This window comes from Aedes aegypti, chromosome 2 (assembly GCF_002204515.2).
Source record: "Aedes aegypti strain LVP_AGWG chromosome 2, AaegL5.0 Primary Assembly, whole genome shotgun sequence".
NCBI lineage: Eukaryota > Metazoa > Arthropoda > Insecta > Diptera > Culicidae > Aedes > Aedes aegypti.
The window spans coordinates 435,589,379-435,615,297 of NC_035108.1; the positions used below are offsets into that span (position 1 = coordinate 435,589,379).

A 25,919-nucleotide genomic window follows, 5' to 3' on the forward strand; every position below is an offset into this window, starting at 1 on the left:
GTATTTACCAGGCCCCCCCTAGGCCCCCTCCAGAAAAAAATCCTAGCTACGCCAATGCGAATTACAATAAGTTGCAGTTTTGTGTTCGCGTGTCTCTCGTTATCTGTGTCGCCGCAGCTCGCCGAAGAGAGAGTGGTTTAGTTTGAGTATTCATCAGCTAAGCGAAGCTGTTTTCGTGTCTGGAAGAGTGGAAAAGTCACTATACGAAGTCGGTGCATTGTTTGAATCGTGAATTAGCTTAGTTGTAGCTTTTCGGTTATCTGTTTCTGTGACGACTGATTTCCATACGGATGGTAACCAGTGCAGAAGAAGAGCGGAGACTTTCTTCCGAACCGAGTCGAAAAGTGTTGCGCAAAATTTGAATAATTGAATCAATTGAAACAAACGGACTATCCACAGTGAGTTGCTGTCACGAAACCACTCTGATGGGTGTCAAATGTTAATTGGTCAATTAGTGAGAAACCGTTGGCGGGATATGCGACTGGTGTACCTTTTGCAGGTCATTGCAAAAAACAAGCATCAAGTTACTGAAGAATCACTGCCATATCCACACAGTGCACAGAACGACAAGGTCGTCATCAACGTGAAACACGCATACGAGATGAGAGGATCTGGTTGTGAGCTTATCCACAATTAAAGTTGTATCGTCATCAACGACGGAAAGACCGCCGTGTATTTGTATGAGACTGTGGAAGTTCTTTCGTTGGACGGTGCTGAAACCCAGAGATCGCTATGGCGCAGTTCAAAGATAACTCATGGGTAAGTGAGGTTTGCAGATTTTTTATTATTTTGTTTTGTATTATACGGGATAATTGCGATGTAATTCAATTTAAACAATCCTGTGCCTGTACACTTAATCGGAAGGCAATGGGTCAATGTTAAAACCAATGACTTCTTTTTTTATTTCTTGGTAGTTAAGTACATAAAATAATCTGCAATTTCAAGATCAACGATCTGCAAGGATGGTAATTATGTCTAAAATGAATGAACATATAATTAATGTAGATAGGGTTTGTTCCAAAGATACGTGGATACTAGCAGATTATTTATAGAACTTGTATAGAGAAAATTCTATAATATTTATTTGAACGTTCAACCAGGCCAGAAAAAGTACAAATCAGTCCCTAAAGATGGATAGTTAAAAACGACATTCATGACATTCACGATTTCAATGAACTCTAATGGCTGTTCCAATAATAAAAAAACCTTCCAAGAAGTTCAATAAAGCTTTACAAGAACTCGATGAATGAACTTGACGATTTCTACGACAAACTAGAGAAACCGACATGTTTATGGCGCTAATGAAGTGGCTGGCACCCAATTATGAACCCATTAAAATATTAAAATGATCTTATTTATTTTTGGTGATGGCGGTAAATTGCATCGCATGGCCGATGAAAACGTTCACATAGGAAGGTTAGAATTTATTGGGACTTTTTACTTTGTTTCTATTCCATTGTCCGATCAGAAGATCTTCTTATGATTTCATGATCCTTACCATTCTAATGTTCAGTCTGTCACGTGTCACTGTTCAGCGTCCACGTATTGTGTTTAAATAATCTTGACTTCTATGAGAATAGAGTATCATCTTGCTTGCCACGTGATATACGAATGCAAAAATAACAACTTTGGCAAAGAAAGCTGTCAGGTAATATAGGTAAGATGAGAAGCAGGCTCTGTCCCAATGAGGATGTAATGCCGAAAAAAGAAGAAAGATAATAAGAGCTAAACGAACACAGTAGAGTAGAAAATGAGCATTCTAGCTACGTATTTATGAACATTCTGAATCTTCGACGAACATCAATTAAAAACAATCCAAGAGATTCAATAAAACTTGACAATAACTTGATGAATGAACTTGACGATTCCTACGACAAACTAGAGAAAACAGCATATTTATGGCGCTAATGAAATCGCTGGCACCCAATTATGAATCCATTAAAATATCAAAATGATCTTATTTATTACTGGTGGTGGCGGTAAATTGCATCACTTGGTCGATGAAAACATTCACATAGGAAGGCTACACTTTATTGGGACTTTTTTTTCATTTCCACTCCATTGTCGGACCAGAAGTTCCTCATGCCCCAATTAATTTCAATGTCATATGCAGTTTTCTAATTCGTAATTAAAATACTTTCTAGTCTTTCACTTGTTGATATCCACTAGCCTGAACGCGGTTATATGAAAATATAAATGCTCGCTCCAGTTTACTTTTTGGGTGTCTTTTATGGGGTCAAAAGAAAAGCTGTGCAAAATTTTAGTTCGATCGATGATTCAGTTCGATTTCACAAGTATCGGATTGTTTCGTGGTTTTCGGCAATGTTTTTCGTCGTAAAATACCTATCAATCTGTATTCATAACTTTCATAAAGGTCAGTTGCCGACCTTTGGTGATTTTTATCTACAAAAGTTTTTCCCATATTAAATCCCATACAAACCTTAAATGGCTGGCGCTAAATTATAGTTTCCTCGATCTAGCCGAAATTTTGCACAGTTGCTTAAATGCAATCCAAAAAGTGGACTGGAGCGAGAATCGGAATTTTGTTCCACACTAATATCCATTTCGCGTGTTCATGAGAATTGCAAGAAGAAATTATAAATTAGCTTCTTGTCAAGAGAGCAATTAAATGAGATTTAGAAACATTGTAGCTTGTTGATTCTTAATTCTTTAATTTGATTTATGGCTTTAAACATTAGTACGATGGTTTAAGTACTTTAGAAGACAAATTTATTTTTTTTGTTTAAGAGGCTACGTTATGGAATGTCTATCAATAACATCCCGCAAAATTTGACCATTTTCATCCTACATGTAAGTATAGTGGCTTCGCAAATTTCGATCGATTCTAACCCCCCTTTCTCTAAGAAACTCAGACAATTAATAAGCACTACATAAACATCATAAACATACAGCTTAAAAGCTGTAAAAATACAGCTGTAAAGATGATATAATTAAGTAAAAATGAACAAATTTAGTACTACATCAAACCAGATAACCAAAATGTACGTATAATAAAATCACCTTTTGCGTTATGCGATGCTTATGTGTGCAACGTTTCCGTGCAAAAGTGGAGGCGATATATTTGTATATTTTATATGACGAAAATTAGTATACAATGCGAGTGTATTTATTTCATTGCGAACTTATCTGTACTCTTATGCAAATTAATTTGTGATGATAAAATATATTTGACAACTGCTACGGATTGATTGATTACTTTGTAGGTGTATACGGGACGAAAAAAAATGCACATATGAATTCAGAAAACATTATTTTATGCGATGTAACTTATTAATCAAGCATGTATAGCGGGTGTGATGTAAATTGTTACAAATTAGCGACTTTTCACGTAAACTCTTGTGCGACTTCTAGTTGTTTGGGTATTGATTTCAAGTAAGTAAGGCCATCTTCAATGCTGTGTTCGTGAAGTGAGGTTAGGAAACTGGGAAGATTCGATCCCGTTTTCTGAATGTGGCTGTAATTATGTATTTAAATTCTAGTTTGATAAGATTTTTACACAGAAATTGTTCTAAAGCATAGCATAGCATAGACTGACTGTACATGTCAATGATTGCTACTCCGTGATTGATCGGAACTGGTAAGAATTGCACTACGATCCAAATGAATAAGGGATGGGAGTTTCCGCTTACTCTTGAAGTGCAATTTTAGCAGATCTAATATTATTGATCAATAACGGCGCCGGCCAAGTCCTTACAGTCAGTAGGGATGGGGAAGGAATGTTAGGGTGTAATGATTGTTGCTTCTAGAGACCGAGAATACCTCTGCATCTCCACAATCACCACGGGAAGGGTGTTTATTAGTGAGGGAGGAAAAGATCTGGGAGTCACCTCTGGTCGGTGATGCGATCCGTGGACAAGGGGGAAATATACGACTTATATTTAAAGCTAGTTCTTTTTATTTTTGTCTCAAGAAGTTTTTGGTAGAAGCTTTAAAAAATACGTTAACATCTACAGTTGCGAACAATTCAATAGACGTTTTTATTAATGATGAAAACTGAAAATTACATGTATATTTTTTAAATTATATGAAACAGGAATAATGCCGACACTTGTAGTGACGAACCATACATAGTTTGTTTGAAAATTACATATGAGTATTACTGTGCATTTTGTCTCAATATGGTTGAAGTTTTCAAAAAATACGTCAACATTCACAATGTCGAACAATTCAAAAGATAATTTTTAATAATGTCAAAAAGAGAAAAATATATGTATATTGAAATTGTATAAGAAAAAAGCATAATGCCGACACTTATAGTGACGAACCATACAAAGTTTGTTTTAACATTACATAAAAGTTACGCTTTCAAGAAAAAATGTGTTATCATAAACATGAAACGAACTCACCAGTTGGTAATCCATTCTCGACTGAACACAAAACTGACACTGACAGCAATATTTCTTGGTGTCCCGAAAACTTGCTTGGGCCTTCCCGAATACCTACCCAGCAAGACGCTGCAAAACAGGAAAAAAAAAATCTCCGCGATGGAAACACGTGCGAAACCGTGAGCAAAATCTATCCGACGACGCAAAACCGAACTGTCCTGCTTGGGCTTCACGAAGCACTAACCAGCAAGACGTTCCTAAACAGGAAAAAAAATCTCCGGCGACGAAAACACGCGCGAAACCGTGAGCAAAACCTATCTGCCGACGCAAAATCGAACCCCACTTTACACATTAATTGTTTTAAATTACCTTTAAAGTGAGGTGATGTACTAACTTCCATCGTATTAAGCTTTGATCAGTAGAAACCTTACATTTTCCTAGTTTTGTAGTGAATGATGCGGATACAAACCGATGCCAGACAGTTTTTTTCCAAGACGTCTTTCGCATTGCGAAATAAGATTCTAAAAAAAATCTTGATCGTTTATTTGTAAATTATACTTTGACATTATCACCTTCCGTTGCCAATATCCGTTGTATCCATGTTCGTTTCGGTCGCAATCAGTTTGGATTCGTCTCACTACTAACGGTTCACTGTTACTTGGTGAGTCGTCAAAATATAACAATTCAACGTTACAATAAAATGTTTCAATAGATCTTTTATATCTTCGGGCATCCAGCTTCAGCATAATGAAATATTGAAATTTTCCTCAAAATCCATTGGCCCCATCAAAATACAGCACAAACATATAAGCGCTATTACTTTTGACCGAACAAATGCATGACGCTGCTAACAGTGCAGCGAAATCAATCTTTCACACCACAATCAAAGGAACCGTTTTCTACGCCGAACATCACGCACAAATTGATGTGTAATAGCAATACCCCTCTTGATTCTTCCACGAACTTTTCAGACATCTTATTCTACCATTCCTCTGGGATTCCCTTGGAAAATCATTCCCAGGATTAGTAGTTATTATTTCTCAGAGAAGCTCTCTGTAGTTCTCCCCGCATAGCCTTCAATTTCTCTGGAAAATAATATTTCAAAGATGTCTGCCTCTAAAAAATTCTAATATTCCTACGAAATAAGTTTAACTGTTCTGTCAAAAGCTATTCCGTGAAAATTCTAAAACAATTCCCAAGCAATTTGTTCAGATATTTCTTTTTCATATTATTGTTTCCCCTGTGATGTCGTCCTAGGATTCTTCCGAATAATTCATCATAGATTTATCAAAGTATTTTCCAGAGATTTTTTTTTCTTTAAACAGCATTCAAAAAATCAATTCCATCGGGCATTCTTTTAGGTCAGGCCTGCCCAACAGGCCGCCAACATTCTTCACTATTATATGCACGAAATTTAATTCATATCAAGTTTTAAAAAGTGTTGTTGGCAAAAAGATTACGGCCAAACGCTACCTAAATGAATTATAATATGGATTAAAAAAAAAACACTTGAGCAAGAAAGCACGGAAAAGCATGAGCGAGAAAAAGATTATGACCAGTAAAAGGCAGATCTAGAGGCAGATTAATAGCTTTTGAAATTTAATATAGGATTCTCACATAAATTTCTCGGACAACTTAGGCAGGATTTTCCCAAAGATTAATTTTGTCTCAGAATCTTTGTAGAAGTTCACAGAATTATAGTAAAATGACTACCGCCGAATACTGGATATTAGTATGAAAAATTGTCTTGAGCTATCCTTAGTGGATTTCTTACAAAAATTTAAATAGGACAGAATTCTAGAATCTGGAAATCAGGTAATTTATAATAATTGTAAAATCCAGGGCTTCAATTTTATAAAAAATCAAAATTCAATCAGGGTTTTCAAACAATACTACAGAGTCGATGTTCCATGACTCGATAACGACTCATGGAACCATACTAAAAACAGAATTTCATGGTTACTATGATGGTCCCTAGAAGCCACTTTCCAAAGGATTGCTGTTCCATGACTCGATATTTCCATGAGTCGATGGTCCCTTCAATATCGACTCATGGAGGTTTCACTGTAGATGAGATTGTGGCAGAATCTTACGAAAATTTTTGATAGAATTCTTAGAACGATTTTTATAAAACCCTGGACAACGATATAACAGAATTGTATGGAATGTTGGAATGTTTAAGGAAAATCCTTACAGATTTCTTTATGAATATCTTCCCCTTCCCAGTTATTTTGCTAAATGTTTCTCCACGGTTTACTTTACCACTATGCTAATTTCTGAAGCAAAAGTATTCATGGGGTTTTTCAACAAATTGAAGAGTCAAAAACAAAAAACAAAAACTTCATCGACAATTCTTGTATAGTCTGCTTCAAGAGTTCGAAAAAAAAATGAAAGAATTTTTGACGTAATTTGTGATGTGCTTTCGAAATGTTTCAAAAGGTCTCTAAATGAACTTCACGAAAAACAATTAAAATAAATTGTATGGAAAACTACATGAAAGAATTCACAGAGGATTTTAGTGAATCTTTCAGCGAACTATTTTATCTTTATCTTTATCTTTATTGGAGCAGGGAAAAGCCCGTTTGAGTAGAGCTTTCTTAAAAGCTCTTTCTCAAATGGGCATAAAACCTCCTCTTCTTTTCATATCAACAGAATACAAATTCCCAATGATACAATTCTTAACACTAAAGTACACTATACAACAATACAGATCTTAAAGCTAATCGTTTACATCTACTAACTTAATCATAATGTTAGTACAAAATTTTACGGAACTGGTTTTTGTTGGAGACACGGGACAAATGAAAATCGATCGCATGAAAACATTGATTAAAAATGCGACACATACCACTTATAGGCTCATTATAGCCATAGTTTGTACGAAATATTGGAAGACGGAAGAACTGATGAGAACGAAGATCACGACGACGAGTATCAACATTTAACATTTCTAAAATAGTTGGACAATCTATATGAGATTGAAGAACATCGGAAATAAACGAAGCCTTGCAAACTTTACGACGATGTTCTAAAAGATCGAGATCGATCAATTTACAACGATCCACATAACTGGGCAAGTTATGCGGATCGGTCCAAGGAAGACGACGAAGAGCATAACGAACAAATTTATGCTGAACTGCTTCGATTAGTTGAATGCCAGAATCGTAGTATGGAGCCCACACTACAACACCGTACCGGATCGAAAGATCAAACCCAAGCATTTTAGCGCTTTTGATGTAATATACGCTACATGATCTTTGAAGCAAAGCTTGGAATCTAGCAGAACCCCTAAGTCTTTGATAGTAGATTCTCGTTTAATAGGTATTCCATTAATGGAATATTCGTAGCTTATGATTGAGTGTTTTCGAGTGAAGGTAATCACTGAACATTTGTCTGCATTCAGACTCATGTTGTTTGTTTTACACCAGTTCGTAAACGTATCAAGTTCTAACTGAAGAAACCTGGCATCTTCATTGCATGTTATGACATAATAAAGCTTATAATCATCGGCGTAAGAAAGTTTGAAACATTTGAGGACAAGGTTAATATCATTTAAGTAGAGTAGGAACAAAAACGGGCCAATATGACTTCCTTGAGGAACTCCCGATGGTACAGCAAAGTGTTCAGAAATTATATTTCCTATTTTAACTGACATCGTCCGTCCTACTAAGTAGGATCTCATCCAACTTAAAAGAGGTTCGGCTAATCCTGGTCGCTCGAGTTTTGCTAACAAGACATCGTGATTTATCTTGTCAAAGGCTGCCGAAAAGTCAGTATAAATTGCATCAACTTGTTTACGAGCTTCGATGGTTTTGATAATGAAGGATGTGTAGCTGACTAAATTAGTGGTAGTGGATCGTTTTGGCATAAAGCCATGCTGGGTTTCAGATACATAATTCAGGCAGTGATGTTTGAGAAAATCCAGTACAATCAACTCAAACAGTTTGGACGTTGCACACAAGGAAGCAATTCCTCTGTAATTCGAAACTTCCCCTTTAGCGCCTTTTTTGAAGACTGGGAAAATATACGAATTTTTCCATGCACTCGGAAAACAGCCAGAAGAGAGCGAACGGTTAAATATAGTTGACAATGGCTTCGAAAGGGATGAGCTGCAACTTTTAAGAACAACAGCTGGAATTCCATCAGGACCAGGGTTTGTTGAGCACTTCAACCTGTCACAAGCTAACTCAACTGTGAGCGACGAAATCCTTGGGTGAGGGCCAATAGCGGAACGTTGAGGTACCATAGCTGCGGCTTCTTGAACATGATGGGGTGTCAATGTTGTAGAAGTGAAAACTGATGAGAAATGTTGTCTGAATAAAGCAGTAATCGAAGAGAGACTTGAAGCCTTCTTTTCTCGAAGCGTCATAGTTGACGGTAATCCTGACTCCTTTTTTTGATCATCGATATACGACCAAAACTTCTTAGGGTTCAATTTGAGGTTGCGCTGGGTGCGGTGGATGTAACTGTGATATAGTCTATCATTCAGACGTTTGTATTCACTATTGCAGGTCAGATATTGTGTTTTGGTAAGAGCATTACGTTTTTTTGAGAATTTTTTCAGAGCTGACTTTTTAGTTGTTTTTAATCTTTTAAGAGCTTTGGTGGACCAAGGCGGGAAAGAAGGATCTTTATGAGAAGTTTTAGGCGTGAACAAATCTATCGCGTGAGTTACAGCGAAACTTACTACTTCGACGGTTGTATCCACGCTTAGACCTCGTAGCATGTCATCCCAATCAATTGAACTCAAAAACTGATTTATTTTGATAAAATCAGTTTTTCTGAAATTGTAGTGGATACCGCTAGAAATGGGTTTGAATTCATACGGGACTCTGTTTTTCAAATAAAGTTGTATAGGTGGATGATGTCGACAATCCTTAACGAGAGGAGCGGCCGCTTTTACAACAGTTATATCCTGAATATGTTCTAAGCTGGTAAAACAAACGTCTAGAAGTCGATGGTTTGAATTATAAACTGAGCTTATTTGGACTAAACCTGCCGTACTGTAATCGTTTAGTAACTGACACTGACTGGTGTTTATTTTGGACTGCTGGTAGTTTGGATAGAGATAGTTTGAGGAACCAGTGGTCCAGCTTATGGAAGACATAATGAAATCTCCTAAGATCAAAATCTTATCAGTCAAGTTCATCTGCGATGTAATCCAATCTAGAGAATCTGAATGTTGAGAGGTCAGTAGAGGATCGTTGATTCTATCAGGAGGAATGTAGATTATACAGATGTACAAAGTATGATGAGAAACAGAAAGTGCCACCCACAACTGTTCTACGGCATGGCAGTTGGGTGGCACGCCGCCACCGGTACTTTTGGAACTATTCAATGATGAGCGGTCGGTACGGAAGACTGAATATACATTACCAAAAATTGTAGAGGAACCTTCTGCAAGGTTAAGTATTTTTTTAGTTGAATCCGGGAACATATTCCGGAATTTTGTTTAGGATAATGAAAACATAAAAGGGACAGGTTTCCTGCAGGAGGAATTCACGTTGAAGTTATGAATAAATATCCCAATATTATTTGACTAATTTCCAAGACATCCGACATGATATTCATTGAGACACTTGATTATACTAAAATTCTTCAAGGAATATCGAAGAGTAGCTTCAAAAAATTTCCTACAAATCTGTTGAAAAATAGTCAAATCATTTTTGGAATTTCTTAGATATTTAAAACATAAGTTGTCTGGGAAAAATGTAGTTTAGGCAATCAATTTATTAATTCAAAATTACTTTAAAAACTGAAACAAAATCGAAGATAAAATTTATTGCCGGAATAAACAAAAACTATGGTCGATTTTGCTGGGCTTTTTCACACAAGGTTAAATTTCTGCCTTCCAATTTCTATCCAGGTTGAAATACTTTGAAAAGATTTGTTATGAATGAAGCCTCCTAAGGCCGCTTGAAATTCCTGCCATCTATTGTCTAAGAAAATGTTGTAACGTTTGCCCATTTTGAAATTAATTTAGCGGACATTAGAGTAAGGTGGGGCAAAAGTTCGACCTAAGTGGTATCATCTAAGTTTCCAGACAAACAATAGCAGTCAAAACAAAATAAATACCATACAATAAACCTTCAACATATTGGCTATAATTTTGCTGAACAAACTTCTGTCAAAATATTTACCCGCTTTTAGTTATAACAGTTTCAAAATTGATTGTCTTAAAGGAACTTTTGCCCCATCGGTGGGGCAAGAGTTCGAATCTAGTGCGGGGCAAAAGTTCCCTGGCAAAAACACAAAATATTGATACTTTCATGACAGGCAGCTTTATACTAGCCATAAACTTATGTTTGCCGAAAGATACAAACTAAATTTTCATCAAAAAATTGCCCAAAACAGAGTTAATTGTAATATGTCCAAAAATAGCTGTTTTTTTTTTGCAAAACTGAGTGAAAATGTATAATTTTGGTAATGTTTTTCGCACGATCAGGCAAATTTCGCAAACTTGAAGATAATATGTGGATTTTAGGCAAATTTTTCGTGAGTTTACACATGGGTCGAATTGTTTCCAAGCATTTATGCAAAAACTAATACACCTCAACGCATCCTTATGGTATGCCTAGAATCGCCCTTACATAAAATATTGAAAAAGTTTTTTTTTCTTTTTTTGGTTCCATGCTACGAATGTTTGAAAAAATATTACAATACTTAAGTCCAAAAACAACAAATAGCCATGACTTTTCCAAATCTCAATCGATTTTAATAAAATTTGGTGTGAAAGTCTCTTACATGAATAGCATTTGAACCACCATAACATTTATAAGTTTTGTTTTGAATTGAGTTAGAAATTTTGAAAAGAAACTCTTGCCCCACTATACTCTATATGAATTGGTCAGCGTTAAGTCAGAGTGGACCAAGTACAAAACTTGGGAAATTTGGATTATTCTTTATTTAGATGAATTATTCATCTTCTCGTCCATCAATAGAAATTCATAAATACTACTTATTTCGATGCATTTGATTTTGATTTTTGACCATTTACCACATTTGGAAGGGTGGTCAGAAATTGCAACACTTTCTGTGCAGACAGAGCGAACCATGTGTCAAAAAGCAATAAACAGCTTGATTATTGCGTTTTTTGAGTCAATTTCAGAGCCCGATAGAAGCTGTTGGTAGTTCTATGATGTCTAAATGGAATGTCCTAGAACCCGCGCATTGGACCAGTATATATTGGCCGGCACTCAAGATTTTCACTTGGTCCACTCTGACTGAACGCATATTTGAATATTGCTGGTCTTCAATGCCCTAACCCTGTAACACTTTAATTTTCAAGCAATCGTAATGCCATTGATTTTAGGATTTTTTTTTTTTTTTTTTTAAGGCACTCCGTGCTTGTGGCCACTACTGTGCCGGAATCAGTTTATCTGCATCTTCCTTACCGATACAGTTCTATTTTTAACTAATCTATATTTACATCTGCTTTCACTCTCTTCTGCTCTTTTGCTGTCACACCGAGCAGGTATGAGAGAGCTCTGCTGTTGGTCCAATCGATTTCCATAAGTCATACTCCATTGCTCTTGCGGTGGTTCGTTTTGCCGTGTTCCTGAGTCGTTTGAGGCTAGCTGCCTGCGAAGTGGGTCAGTTTGTCTCAGTCACCATCTGATACTGACGGAGGATGGATGTGCTCCCCTAGGCACGGTCCTCCGTGCGGCGTCTTCTGGTGGCTGGACGGGTTATTTTTTGGAGGGGCTGGGAATTGAACCCATGACCTTCCGCTTTTTGAAGCGAAAGCGTAACCTCAAGGCTACGGACCCCCCTTTTGATTTTAGGATTGAAGATATGAATTATTGAATAATATACTATACTGATGTCGAAGGATGTTGATAACCTGTTTATCTTACAGATATGCACCCAGTTTGACCAGGCAAGCATTGAATGATTGTTATTTTCCTAGAAATTGTTCAGTCAGAGTGAACCAAATCACTAAACGGTGGTCTTTAGTGCAGTCAGAGTGGACCAAGTGCACATAGTCCATCAAAAAATCGTTCTATTAGAGGTTTGTATTACGTTTTTTCAAGATTATCACTTCACATTATAGGGTTTGAAAGTAACTTACAGATGTGTAGAGATATTGAGCCGAAATTTTAACGAGTTGAAAAATTACAAAGTGTTAGACTTTAAGCCCATTTTTCTCAAAATATTCAAAATGTCACTTGGTCCACTCTGACTTAACGCCGACCAATTATAGTTAATGTATGGATTTCTTTAGTGAATCCTAATAAGGGAAATCATCTTCGTCGGACATCGAGGGCATATGGGAAATAATAATGCAGTGAATATGTTGCTTTATGAAAAAACATTTGAAACAGTATATTTTTCATTCTTCAGAAGACACGAATTTTATGAACAGGATTTCCAGGATGTTGACGCTTTTCTGTACCACGGTATTTCTTTTCCAACGGACATGGCAAAAAATTGCGCTTATCGCACTCAACAACAGGTTCTAACGGTAACCAATTGAGCGATAGCCGGTCGGAAGGCTAATCTTTCGGTTGTCGTTATGTAATTTTTGGACGGCGCCTAAAGCCAAGCTAGGTTATCATTTTACAAAACATTTTATCGTCAGGGTTATCAAAATGCTAGGAAATTGAAAATTTTCAAATTAAATTTTATTGCACCACAAATATTATGTCTGTACATCAGTTGAAGAACTCTTCAACGTTCACTTCCAGTTATTCCACTAAACAACTCGAAGATTTTATATCATTTTAAATGCATTATTGTGAAATATTTCAGATAATCTTTTTAACCATTACCACCTTCAATGATTAGCAACTTAGAGAACACTCTGAGAATATTAATGCAATTTACAAAGAGCTTGAAGCACTGATCAGCTAGTTAGCTAGTTGTACATAATTTTTCTTATTTATGATGACATTTGCTTGCTGAAGAGTGAAATAAAATTTAATTTTCTATAAAGTAAGTGAAGATGCGCTCTATTCCATTGTAGATGAACCTTTCTTTTGAAATCGATAAGTCTTGCCTCCTAGTGCTCCACTAAGCCATCTTATCGCCCGTTCACAAGACAACAATCTCAGTTCATTCAAGCTTTCCACCGATGCAAAACTTTGATCTTGACACCATTTATCACAATATGCACACTGAACCAGTTTCCTTTCAGGCGTCGGTGAAATGTGGGTGCGAGAGCTTTTTTGAAAGGAAAACACTCTGCCCTGGAGGGCAATTAGCTTCAGCTGCCGGTACATGCATGCACTTTCTTTCAACTTTACCGACTCCAACTACTAACAGGGTACATGTACCTTGTTTTCCACCAGAAAATTAGCAAAGTTGCTATCACATGCAGTCGATCATCTCTATCATTTTTTTTTTGTGATGTACGTGTCTGTGACGATGTAGGTACCACACAAACCAACCGACTTGTTGTGTTGAATGCATCGGGTGAAACACATCGATACTCAACTGGCCACCCAGTTAGCGTAGTTGGAAGTGGAATACTAAGCCACGTTTGTTAACAGGAAGACAACTGTTTCAGTGGTGAATCATCCGGTGTTACAAGTGTCGGTGGAAGCAGGGCTATGTAACGAGGTAGGGTTTTCGAACAAAAATTGCATAAGGCAAACTTTTTCGGCCAGTAGGATACGCAAATTACGAAACCAATAAGTTTTGTTGCAGTACATGTGCAGGTGCACTTACTTGTATGTCGCAATTACCAAAAAAAAAAAGTTTGAAATTCGCGCCAATTCCCAATCGGTTTGGGCATACCTTCTGTTTCGAAATGCTGCTCTGCTAGATGTAAATGACCTGAGCTTAATGAGTGGTTGAGGTTTGGAAAGCTGAATGAGAAACCGATTACACTGCTCACAGATGAAAATTACGCACAGTGAGATCTGATTTCGGGTTGAATGGTTTGACGATTAACAATTCAGAGGGCTCAGCAACTACGCTCATCGGGGGTGAATGAATGAAGACCTCTCTCATTTTCCATCATCACCCGGCAAGAGATGTGATTACTGTCACTTTCTAGATTCACCTCGATCGCCCGTTGACTCGCAGTACGTCGCATTCCTGACTGATGGTTTCCCTGCCTTGGACATATTGGTAAACGACAACGATGGTGTGACGCACGATGCACTAAGGGGTATTTGGATAATCTAGCTGGCCAAAAGTATTTCGAAACATTCAGTATTCTTAATGTTTAGTTAGCAGCGAAACTTGTTCTAAATGATATTTTGATGTATCATATGTTACTTACACATTTATAGCGAAACAATGGGACCGCAACAAAGCTGCCAAATTTGATTATATCGCCTTGGCATCCAGCAAAATTTCAATCAATTTGCCGCGAATTTCAATTGCCTTTAATTAAGGCTATATCGGTAATGCGACTCTTAGGTAAAGGAAGTCTGAAAAAGATTTTTGCAAATATGATGGAATGAATAGGTATAGGCATCAGAAGGGTTAAAGGTCGCATGAGCTATATAGCCGTAACAAAAAGTAGTATAAAACGATCGATATCTTCTGAGTATAAGTGAATGCAAAAATTTACAGGGTGATTACTTTTTCCTATTTGTGAAAATAAAGGATCAACGAGGATTGAATAACTTTTTCAGCTTTGGGGTTCCATTCAAATTTGCATTTTCCATATAAATGATTACCCTCCCTAATGAGTCATTTGCTGAACATTATTTGAAAATCTAAGTAAATTTGGCCAGCTAGATTCGTCAAATGTCCCTTTGTGCGACGACAGTGAGTTCCTTTTACGGTGACCTTGTTTCGCTCTGCCCTTCTCCCATCCACATCAACCTGTGGGGGCTTGCGACCATATTGATTGATTGTCCAAGATTTCCCCCCAAACAAAATCGACAATCATCTTTCGCTTCGTCCGGCGATGATGTGTCAACAACATCACTGACTGCGATGACAAAACAATTTTTGTGATTTTCTGCCTGCTGTTTTAATTGGATTGACCATTTGGTTGGTTACCGTCCATCGATGATCGGCTTTCGCGGTCCAATTTCGGGTGCTTTCCAATTTGGTTTCGATCGGTGGATGGACGCGCACTGCTTATCTCGCCCGAATGTTGGTTATTCGATCAAGCAACAAACGCACGCCACGTAACTTGTCGTCGATCATGCAAGTGATCACTCACAGAAATAACAGATTGGAAAATGACGACGAATCGCTAAAGCGAAAGGGGACAAGTCATATTGGATGTGTTTGGTCGAATCGATCGATTGAATTGCGTGCGTTGGTTTGATTGCATTTAGGATGGTTTTAAGCTATCGACAATTCCTTCCAAAATAATGAATATTAAGTTTTTATTTTTCGATTCAGAATTAAAATTAGATAGAGTTTCATTAGATGAAAACCTATCATTAGATAGGTTTTCATCGAAGGTTCCTAAAGAGTTCTGCACAGAGGAAGAATCTCTATTAGAATTCGTGCCTTGCAGAGATGTTACTACATACGTTTTTTACAGAGCTCTTTACCCGAAGCTCAACAAAATTGCATGAAGTCTCTACAGATATCTCCAGTGAAGTCTTCTTAATAGTCTCTGCAGGAACTCAACAGGGGGTCTCCAAGTGATCTTAAACGAGCACAGAGGTTTGAAATGTCAGGTTTAGAAAGCGGTTTCCACAGTGTATTTCATAGAAATCTACACAGATGTTTCTACAAAGTACTTCTCAGAGTTTTCCACTAAGGTACTCTAAGGAATTTTTTTTTCTTCTCAGAAGACTCCGCAGAAGTGTCAAAGCAGTCTCGCCAAAAGTCTTCACATAGGTCTCTGCAAAAGTGTCGACACTAGTCTGCATAGAAGTTACTACAGATGTCTCACTTGGAGAATTCTCCACAAAAGTCACAAGAAGAGGTCTCCACAAAAGTATCACATAAAAATCTTTGGAGGAGTTTACGCAGAAGTCTCTATAGAAAAATACAGATCTTTCCACAGTCATCTCTACAGAAGTGTGTACAAAAGTCTTCACAAAAGTCTCTACTGGAGCGTCCACAGAAACCTTCAAATAATCTATAAATGTTTTCCGCAGAGTTCTATGCAAAAATCTCCAAAAAAAATCTGATCAGAAGTTTCAACAGAGATATTATCCCAGAATGCGATAAAATACAGAGGGTCAAATTTAAATTATGATTTAATAGGATTTTAAAATGATTCGAGCAGAAACATTATACATAACTCACGGAAAACCTACCAGTAATTTATGTGGCATCCTCAAATGGTTTCCTCAAGGAATTTAGATAATTTCTGGAAGAATTCCTTGCTATTGTGTTGAATCTACTCCGAATGAAGAAGCCTTCTCCATTGGACCCGGTCCTGGATCAATTCTTTATAGACTTCATTGGCGTAGGAACAGGGGGGGCCAGGGGGGCCTGGCCCCCTCCAGAATTATCCAGGCCCCCCCCAGAAATTTTGATGATACTAAAAATAAAAAAAAACTAACATGAAGCAAAATCTTATGTATCAGGTACATGGCTCTTGTTATGGACAAAAAAATCTCTTCAGAAGTTACGTTATTTGTGAGAAAACCTCGCTTGGTTTTCACAGCATCAGCGAGGCGGTTCTGATTTCGTTGAATCGTGCGACAACCGAAAGCTTAACTGTCCGACTTTCAAACGGATGATTATTGTTAGAACTAGCTTCTTGTTATATGTGATGAGCGCAATTTTTCGGAGATGGCCGTTGCAAAAAATACCGTGATACAAAAAAACGTAAATATCCTGGAAACATGCTTCCCAAAATTAGTTTTTTTAATAATCCAAACAATGCTGTTACAGCATAAAGCAGCATATTCACTGCATTCTGATTTCTCAATTTTTTCGAGGATACCCTGCTCGAGGTGTCCGGTGAGGATGATTTCCCTTTTGAGAATTTACTAAAGAAATCCATAAATTTACTTCAATTCGTGTAATGACCGAAAAAAAATAATTGGTAAAATAGACAACATTACTAAAGGAATTTCTCAGACAATACATAGCGGGATTTTTTTTTTAAATAAGACTTAACTTTTAAGAAATTTAGGCATGACCAAGTTTTTTTCAGTCGAATAGCAGAAATTTAACCTGGTGTGAAAAATGCAACAAAATCGTTCATTCCAGCAATAAATTCCCTCTTTGAGAGTTAGTTCTGTTTGATCTTTCGACCTTGACACTTGCTTTTCCCAGGGCAAGCGACGAGGGCAGGATCAAACATGTCGCGCGTCCGTCTCGTAAGTGAAAAAGTGGCGTGATCGATGAGTTCGGTTGAAGAAAGTGAAAAAGCGCCGCGATCGGTTAGTTCTGTTTGATCCTTCGACCTTGACGCTTGCTCCTGGGCAGTGCGTCAAGAAAGCCCGAACAGTTTTTTTTTTATTCCTTTTGGGTCGCGCGCTTATTTTTTTTTTCCTGAGTGCTTTTTTATAGCCGAGTAAACGAGTGAAGCCGAAAGTGGATTGTGGCTGCTCAGTCAAGGATAACGGATCAATTGGTGAGCTCGTTTCATGCTACTATTTCTAATCTATAAAATATGTATGACTGCACATTCAATCGTTACTATGGTGGGATGTAAATATGATTTTTCAACAAACTATGGATGGTTCGTCACTGTGAGTGTCGACACAAACTCTGATTCATGAGTTATTTATGTTTAACATTTTTTTTCAGAACACCTCTTATATACCTTTATTTTTGTAATTAAAAAAACTTTGAATGGTTCGACACTACAAGTGTAGACTTGCGAAAGGTTCACTTTATTCAACAAACTTTGGATGGTTCGCCACTGTAAGTGTCGGCATAAGAATAAGAGTGTTCTATGATGTCCCAACCAATCGAGTTTTTTGTTTCTTTTCAAATGAGTAAAATATAATAACACATGCTTTCGTCCTGACAGCTGTAGGAATGTTACATTTAGGTATTTGTTCAACAAACTTTGAATGGTTCGTCACCTCAAGTGTCGGCATAATTTTCCTCTACATAAAAATTGTTCATATCAAATGAAAATATTATATTTACGTATAAGCATGTATATATCTCACAAATCATTGTTTATCATGGTCTAATCGCTTATCAAAGTGAATCCTATGACCCAACGATCCTCCCCATTAACAAACATCCCTCCCAGTAACCTTTGTGGAGATGCAGAGGCAAACACGGTCTCCAAAAAGCAAAGGTTACACACTAACATTCCTTCCCCCAATCCCACCTGACTGCAAGGACGTGGCCGGCGCCGTTATTGACCCTGTATAAATAGAGGCACTGAATTATGCACACTGAAGAAGATTATGGCCAATCCCAGCCGAACTTCTAGTTGATTCTTTGTGCATTTTCACTGACTTCGGTCAATCACGGAATAGCAACCATTGATATGTGTAGTCAGTCTAAGCTAAGCTAAGCTAAGCTAAGCATTCCAGCAATAAATTCCCTCTTTGATGTTGATTCAACTTTTCAAGTATTTTCGCATGAATAAATGTATTGCTATATTATTTCAGGAAAACTTATTATTTCATAAACTATTTGATTGGTTTTCAACAGATTTGTAGTAACATTTCTCATAAACTTTTCGATATTCTTTATAAAAATTTACTCTAATCAAATTTCTTAAGGAATATTGAAAGGGTAGCTTTAGAACTTTTGCAAATCTTTTGGAAATTAGTCAAACAATATTGTGGGACTTTCAAAGCGAATTCATCCTGGTGGTCATGCATTCCTTCTAGGTCTACTTTTATTAGCAAATTGATTCCTGAATATGCTCCCGGATTTACCTGAAAAATGTTAATTATTTTTTCAAATGTTCATTTTCCTCTCGTATTTCCTCCAAAAAATCATTGATTCTGTCAAGAGATATTTTGCTGGAAGTTCTACTTAAAATTCTGCTGTAAAATTCTTAAAAAAGTTTTCCCACAAATTTTATTACAAATTCTTCCGCGAAGTTCATCATGTTTCAAAAAGAAATCACAAATTGCGTCATAAATTCTTCTATGTTTTTTTTTAGAAATTTTGCTTCAAATTCCCGGATTATTCAAGAATTGGAAAGATTTTTTTTTTGAAATGTCCTTTGCCTTCGAATGCTCAGAAGAAATTTGTTGAAAAACCCCAGGAAAACTTTTGCTCCCAAACATAGTGGTAAAGAAATCTGTAGAGAAACATCAAACATGAAAAGAAAACTAGGAAAGAAGAAAGGATTTATTAAGGTATTCACAATGGAAATTGTATTGATCTTTTTGTTTTTTGTCGGAATCCATGTTTTTGATTTGAATTTTTGTACGATTCGAGGGTGGAATTTCTAGAGGCTTTTTGACAGAAATCTAGGAATCCAAAAATCAAGGAAGGATATATTTCAAGGATAATTTCTTTAGATGATCTTGATGGAACTTCTTGAGAAAATTGTTTTATTTGTAAATCCATTAAAGAGAGTTTAACTATCCTATAATTTACCTCTAGAGAAAAGATTATAAATTATCTTTATTGCTCATCTATTTTTACCTGCTTCAACATTTTGTTGTTTCTTCTTCTTTCGCATGACGCTTTGAGAAACTTCGTACAAAAATCTTTCCATATTCCAAAAAGCAACGTTTTAAATAATCTAAAAAAGGGTATATTATAAGAGTTTTAAAAATTACAGATTTCTTATTCGTATGGTTCCTGATTTCTGAGAGTCCATCAGGAATTTCTCAACAAATTCTACATCAATATATTCATCATCATGAAACTTTGGAGTGCATATAAAATATTATTTAAGATTTAAGTTACAAACCTTTGCAGTAAAAATTCGATCCGTTTCAACACCAATTATTTTCTATTATCAAAGAAGAAGAAAAAAGAACAAGATTTTTAGTAGTAGATCCTACAAAACCACTTAAGCTTTTCAGTGAGGTACATTGTCAACAAGTTTCAGAAATTTTACGGTTTAAATCTTGAATTTAATTACAGGAATTCAGATTTTGTTTTTAAATTATATTTAAGCTGCAATTATTTAAGAAATTACCACCAAATTTCTTTTGAACCTTTTTTTATCTGCTTCTTTAGAAATCTGATATGGAGTGAAGTAAAGCAATCCATGAAAATATTGAGATATTCCTGGAGTAGTGTTTGAACCAGAAAAATGAAGAGCAGATAAATTTGTATATGTTATTTGTGGAAGAATCCTGAGATTACTATTCGAAAAAAATGAGTTAATTCTAGAACCTGAAAAGAAACTTGATGGATCTTCTGGAGAAACTTTTCGAGAAGTTCAATCTTAGTAAATCTGATGGACATTTTCTTAGGGAATATTAGGGAAACAATGATATATTTCTCTAAGAAATCCCTGAAGTAATCACGAATCTTTGAGTATTTTCGCGGAAGAGCTTTTGAAACAACAGTTGAACTATTCCTCTAAGACTTTATATTAATAATATTAATTCTATCTTGAAACATTTCTTAGTTAGTCATTTCAAAAAAATATATATTCGATAGAGTTTTGAACAAATGCGAGATGTTGCTCCTTGATTTTAAAGAAATCTATAAAATATATATCTGTGAAAAAATGCAGAGTATCTTTGAAAAACATGAACAACATTTTCCCAATTGAATTATTTTTGATTGCTCATGAAATTCTCGTGGAACATTGCGAGGAGTACTTAGAGTAACATCTGAAAGATTTTTCTTTGCTGGAAGTCTGGATAATTTTTGCTGCGATTTTTTTTAAAAACAATCCTGTAGAGAAACTTTAGGTAGAATTTCAAAAGCAAAGTTGGAAAAACTGTTGGCAAACTTTCTTTAGAATTCGTGGAATGAATCCTTGCTTGGTGATCTTGAAGATGGTTTTGGTGAGACTTCTAGAATTCAGTAATTCCTGAAAATCCGAAACAAATTATCAATGAACCAAACTGAAGGATACTTTAAACTAACAATTGGAATTTGAATGTAAAAAGTACGAAGAGGACCTTCCAGGAGAAGAATTTCTAAAACATTCTCTGGCAGAAGTTTTCAATAGATTTTTAAGCAGTTCGATAGAGAGTTTTCGAGAAATTTTCTGGTGAGGTCAGACAGTCTGGGAACGATTTTCCACGAGAATCCCAGAACAAACTTAGTGAAACAACAATATTTTTTGAGGAAATTTCCGTAGGAATTTTCAGAGGAATCCCTATAAAGCACATGGCTGAATATCTGAAAAAATCGAGGAAGAATAACGAAGGACAGTTTTTTTTTGCTAACATTCTTGAAGGATTTTTGACTGGATTACAAAAGGAATGATTTTTTTTCCGTAGCGAAAATTTATATTTACAAATACCACTGATGTGCCGTGAAATAAGACAAAATAACGAATAATTAAAATCAGTACAAATCTGTTAAAACAACGAAAAATGTGAAAATGTTGATTTTTACTACAGATATAACTTCTGTAAAGCAAGTATTTACCAGGCCCCCCCTAGGCCCCCTCCAGAAAAAAATCCTAGCTACGCCAATGGTTGAGATTACGGTGAAATTCACCGTAAGAGCTTAGTGTGTAAATTCATAAAAAGTGCTTATTCTTTCATTAACTGTGTTCATGATTACAGTTCAAATGTTTCATGATATCATGATGCACCCTGCCACTTTTTATCTCCAAAATTTGAATCATAAATGACAGGTATCAAGATCCATGAATAGTGCTTATGATTTCATGAACTGTTTTCATGATTCCAGTTCAAATGCTTCATGAAATCATGACGCATTTCGCCACTTTTCATATCCAAAATTGGAATCATAAATGACAGGTATCAAGATCCATGAATAGTGGTTATGATTTCATGAACTGTTTTCATGATCCAGTTCAAATGCTTCATGAAATCATGACGTAATTCGCCACTTTTCATATCCAAAGTTGGAATCATAAATGACAGGTATCAAGATCCATGAATAGTGCTTATGATTTCATGAACTGTTTTCATGATTCTAGTTCAAATGCTTCATGAAATCATGACGCAATTCGCCACTTTTTATCACTGCGAATTGAAAACGTAACGTTAAGGCAGCGTTACGGTGACACGATTCATGATTTCATGACTTTAGTTCATGGTGTATTTTCATAACATAAAAATGCACGTTCCTCCCGAAATCATGACTCTTTTTGTTTGTTTCGCGTGCCGCATTTTTACCCGTGTAGACGGCGAGTTAGTATTTTTCTCATTCGTGGCTATCTTATATTATCTCTTCTTGATTCTTCCCTACTATCACCCTTCAGTAGGTTATCAGTAAGCATTCGGAATCATTTAAACAAGAATTACAGATAGAGGAATAGATAGATAGATAGACACTTGACCTTTTTGTAACCATATGGCTCCACGCCTCCGGCAACTGTTATGTCTCCTAGATTCTGAGACTATTAGCCGATACGCGACCAACTCTTCCAGGCCTATCTCGATCAGTTCCACTGATAACCATCCTTTACAACTGCCTAGTTACTCTAGAATGGCATGCTACTCTCAAAGTGGGAGCTGGTTGGTTGCTGTTGTCCAATATTCCGACATAAGCATTTCATCCATTGCCTCTAAACTCCATACCTGTGCCCTCAGCACTATTCAAATATTCGTCGTAGTGCTGCTCCACCTTTTAATCACTTTGCCTCCGTCCGAACAATGGGAGCATATACTATTACATTCCTGCTCGCGGTATGAAACCTTCGAACTGACGGATCTGCTGCTTCCACTTGTGTTTGTGGCTCCTCGTTCTTCTCCTCCAGAATAATTGTACAACCTTCATCGAACCAAACGTTCTGTTGTCTCCGTCCAACGTACATTGTTCTCACCAGCTCGCAAGTAGGGCTTCAGTCAGCAAAGCCTCGTCCGGCAACGTTTGCTCGTGATGCGGGATGTGAGCTGTGGCAACATCCGTCTGCTTCAATCGCTAAAGGTTATACAAAATCGGGCGTCTGTACCGTTCGTTTTTAACGTCAGGGAGTTTTAAGCGCAGTTTTATCATTTTCAGGTATTGGTCAGAATCCTTGATAGCATTGAAGTATATTATGTCGGAGAAGTGCAAACCATGAATCAAAACCCATGATCGACAGTTGATCTTTAACCTACCGCGAGAACCAGCACGCTGTGCAGAATACAACGCAACGTTGTGTTAAAATTGGATATAATATGGGTACTCCTGAGTAAACCGACAATTTGTACAATCATATCTCTAGCAGGAGAACAGGAAAAGGAACGGGAACAGGAAAATACGATATGACCTTGGTGTCCAGTATCTTACATAAAGTGAGTTATCTGTCACACCTTGAATTCCGATCTCCGTATGCCTAATACTTAAGGTACATACCAGCAACTCAAAACGTCCGGGAAACTGTTCCAAATCACTACATTTTCGAACAGATTACGATTAAGATATAAACATTCATAAGCACCCTTACGCACAAATCCAAATCATATGTGCAAGAAAATATGATACAGTAAAAATCTGTCCAAAACACTCACTTTCTACACCGTTACAGCACACATTTTTTTTTCTCCCACGACGAATATTTTTGTGCCCATATCAACTTTTTCTTGTCTCATTTAGATCTAACAAATGGTGTATGAGTCATTTGTGTACATTCCGGGACCAAACTCCATACAACTTTGCCCAATCTCCTTTCGAGTTATCTAGTAACATCAAGGAGACAAAATAGTACGGTATTCAGTAATAATATATGATTAAAACCTTTCCAATAAAATTAAAAAAAAGTAATAATATATGTTGCCCTGTGACGTCATTACTCATTGAATATTTGGGCACACTGGTATATCCGACGTAAAATGCTGACTCAATTCAACAGAATTTCCTTTTAAGTAGGTTCATTGAACATACTTTTATTGACTATTTTTGAATCACCATCTTCTCCAATGGTAAGATGTTTTGTATGAAAATCTGAAATTAATTATGATGCACGTAAGTAATCTCACACTTTTTCCCCTCTCACATGGACCTCTTACATAATCATAATCACGGAAATCATGAAACCTCAAAAATAAGTTCTTGAAATCCAAATTTGACGCGTTCAGTTTTTACCCCCAGTTGGGCTGTTTTGCCTCTCTCGCAACAGCAATGTTTAAAAAAAAACTCTCTCCGTTTTTTTTAGAACATTCGACTCAGCGATAAATGTCCGTGAAATAAGACAAATTTTGGTTGTTAAAGTTTATCTAATTTTAAGTTGTTTTAACCCACTACGGAGACTTCAAACGCTAACACTAGGTAGAAAATACTGAGTTGGCCATTTTTGATATGGAACAATACACGAGTTTATTAAATTCACATGTTATCATAGCTACAACACAGCACCACTCAAACGTCAAATAGTGAACTCGTGCATTGGTCCATTGCCAAGCGAAAACTACCTACTGAGAGCTATATGCCAGTTCAAATCTGATTATTATTTTTATTATTTATTAGCGACACTTTACCATTCGTTTGGTATTCGTGTCGGAGTTCAAATCTGATTTATCCACGATTTAACTGAAAAGAAGTAAAATTTAGTTTTGTTTTCGTATTCCGTGTAACGTGTAACAAGTAGAGATTTGGTTTAAACCAATAAACAATTTGGAAAATTGCAACGATTTTTTCAAATAATTCTTTGCACCTTTCTATTGATACATTCTTGTTTATACTAGGTTGACTAATAAGTTGTATAATTCCATATCAATTTACTGTGTAAAATGTGTGCCTTCTACTGCTAGGTGTCGCGACTAACGACTGTTAATTTTCATCACTTTTTGACTTGAAAAATACACTTCCGTTCCGTGACTTAACGGTACTATCAGTTACGAAAGCTTATTTTTTAAGCTGACATAAACGAACGATGTAACTACTAGGTACTGCGATGATTAATGAGTTATGTACAAAAACTGTCTTCTCTATTCTTACTATTATATGTACGATATGTAGAAGGATCACATTAATACCTGTAACTAAAAAGTAATTTTCATTGAAAACGTAATCTATGAAGTAAAGTTTTGCAAGATCGTGAAGAAGTAAAAGTTTGCTCTTGTAATATGCTTTTAGATTCTTGGCAGTTTACAGCTTGCTTAATAGTAGTTTATTATAGCAATCGAAGGATGCATTTTTTGTACTGCAAATTCATGTAAAATATGGCGGAAAATATTTTTCGATATTGTGTTGTTAACTTGTTATTGGTACGTATTAAAATAGGTTTATGGACAAAAAGTCGAAAGACAAAAGGTCGAAAGGACAAAAGGTCGAAAGACAAAAGGTCGAAAGTGACTTGCTTGGTGGGAAATTTTTCCTTCTTTGAAAAAAGATTTTCGACCTTTTGTCCCTTACTTTTCGTTCTTCGACCTTTTGTCCTTTCGACCTTTTGTCTTTCGACCTTTTGTTATAGATTCATTAAAATATGTGTGTTTTATGCATATTCACCTTTCAAAAAAAATTTTTATGTTGTAAGATATACAAACCAAAACATTATAATAAAAAAAAAGACGTAAAAATAAGACCTTTGACCACTTATTTTAATAAAACAACAATTTTAAGCAGAACAAATCACAAGATTTTTATGAAACATGACGATTCGATAATTTTGTGATGCTCTCACGACATGAGAAAAAGCCTAAAATGCATACAAATTCCTTTTACGTAATATTGCATAAAGGG

At 36.2% G+C, this 25,919-nt stretch overlaps 1 protein-coding gene across 2 annotated transcripts in view; it reads left to right on the forward strand.

Moving 5' to 3' along the window:
* LOC5567004 (lachesin) overlaps positions 1-25,919 on the forward strand; it is a 224,723-nt gene that overhangs the window by 193,930 nt on the left and 4,874 nt on the right. The window contains exon 1 of one of the 2 annotated variants that reach the window (XR_002500957.1): positions 64-759. The exons of the other annotated variant lie outside the window; for it this stretch is intronic. The gene's annotated coding sequence lies outside the window, so the exon portion shown is untranslated. Of the gene's footprint in view, positions 1-63; positions 760-25,919 lie in introns of those variants that run through there. 2 annotated transcript variants of the gene reach the window in all.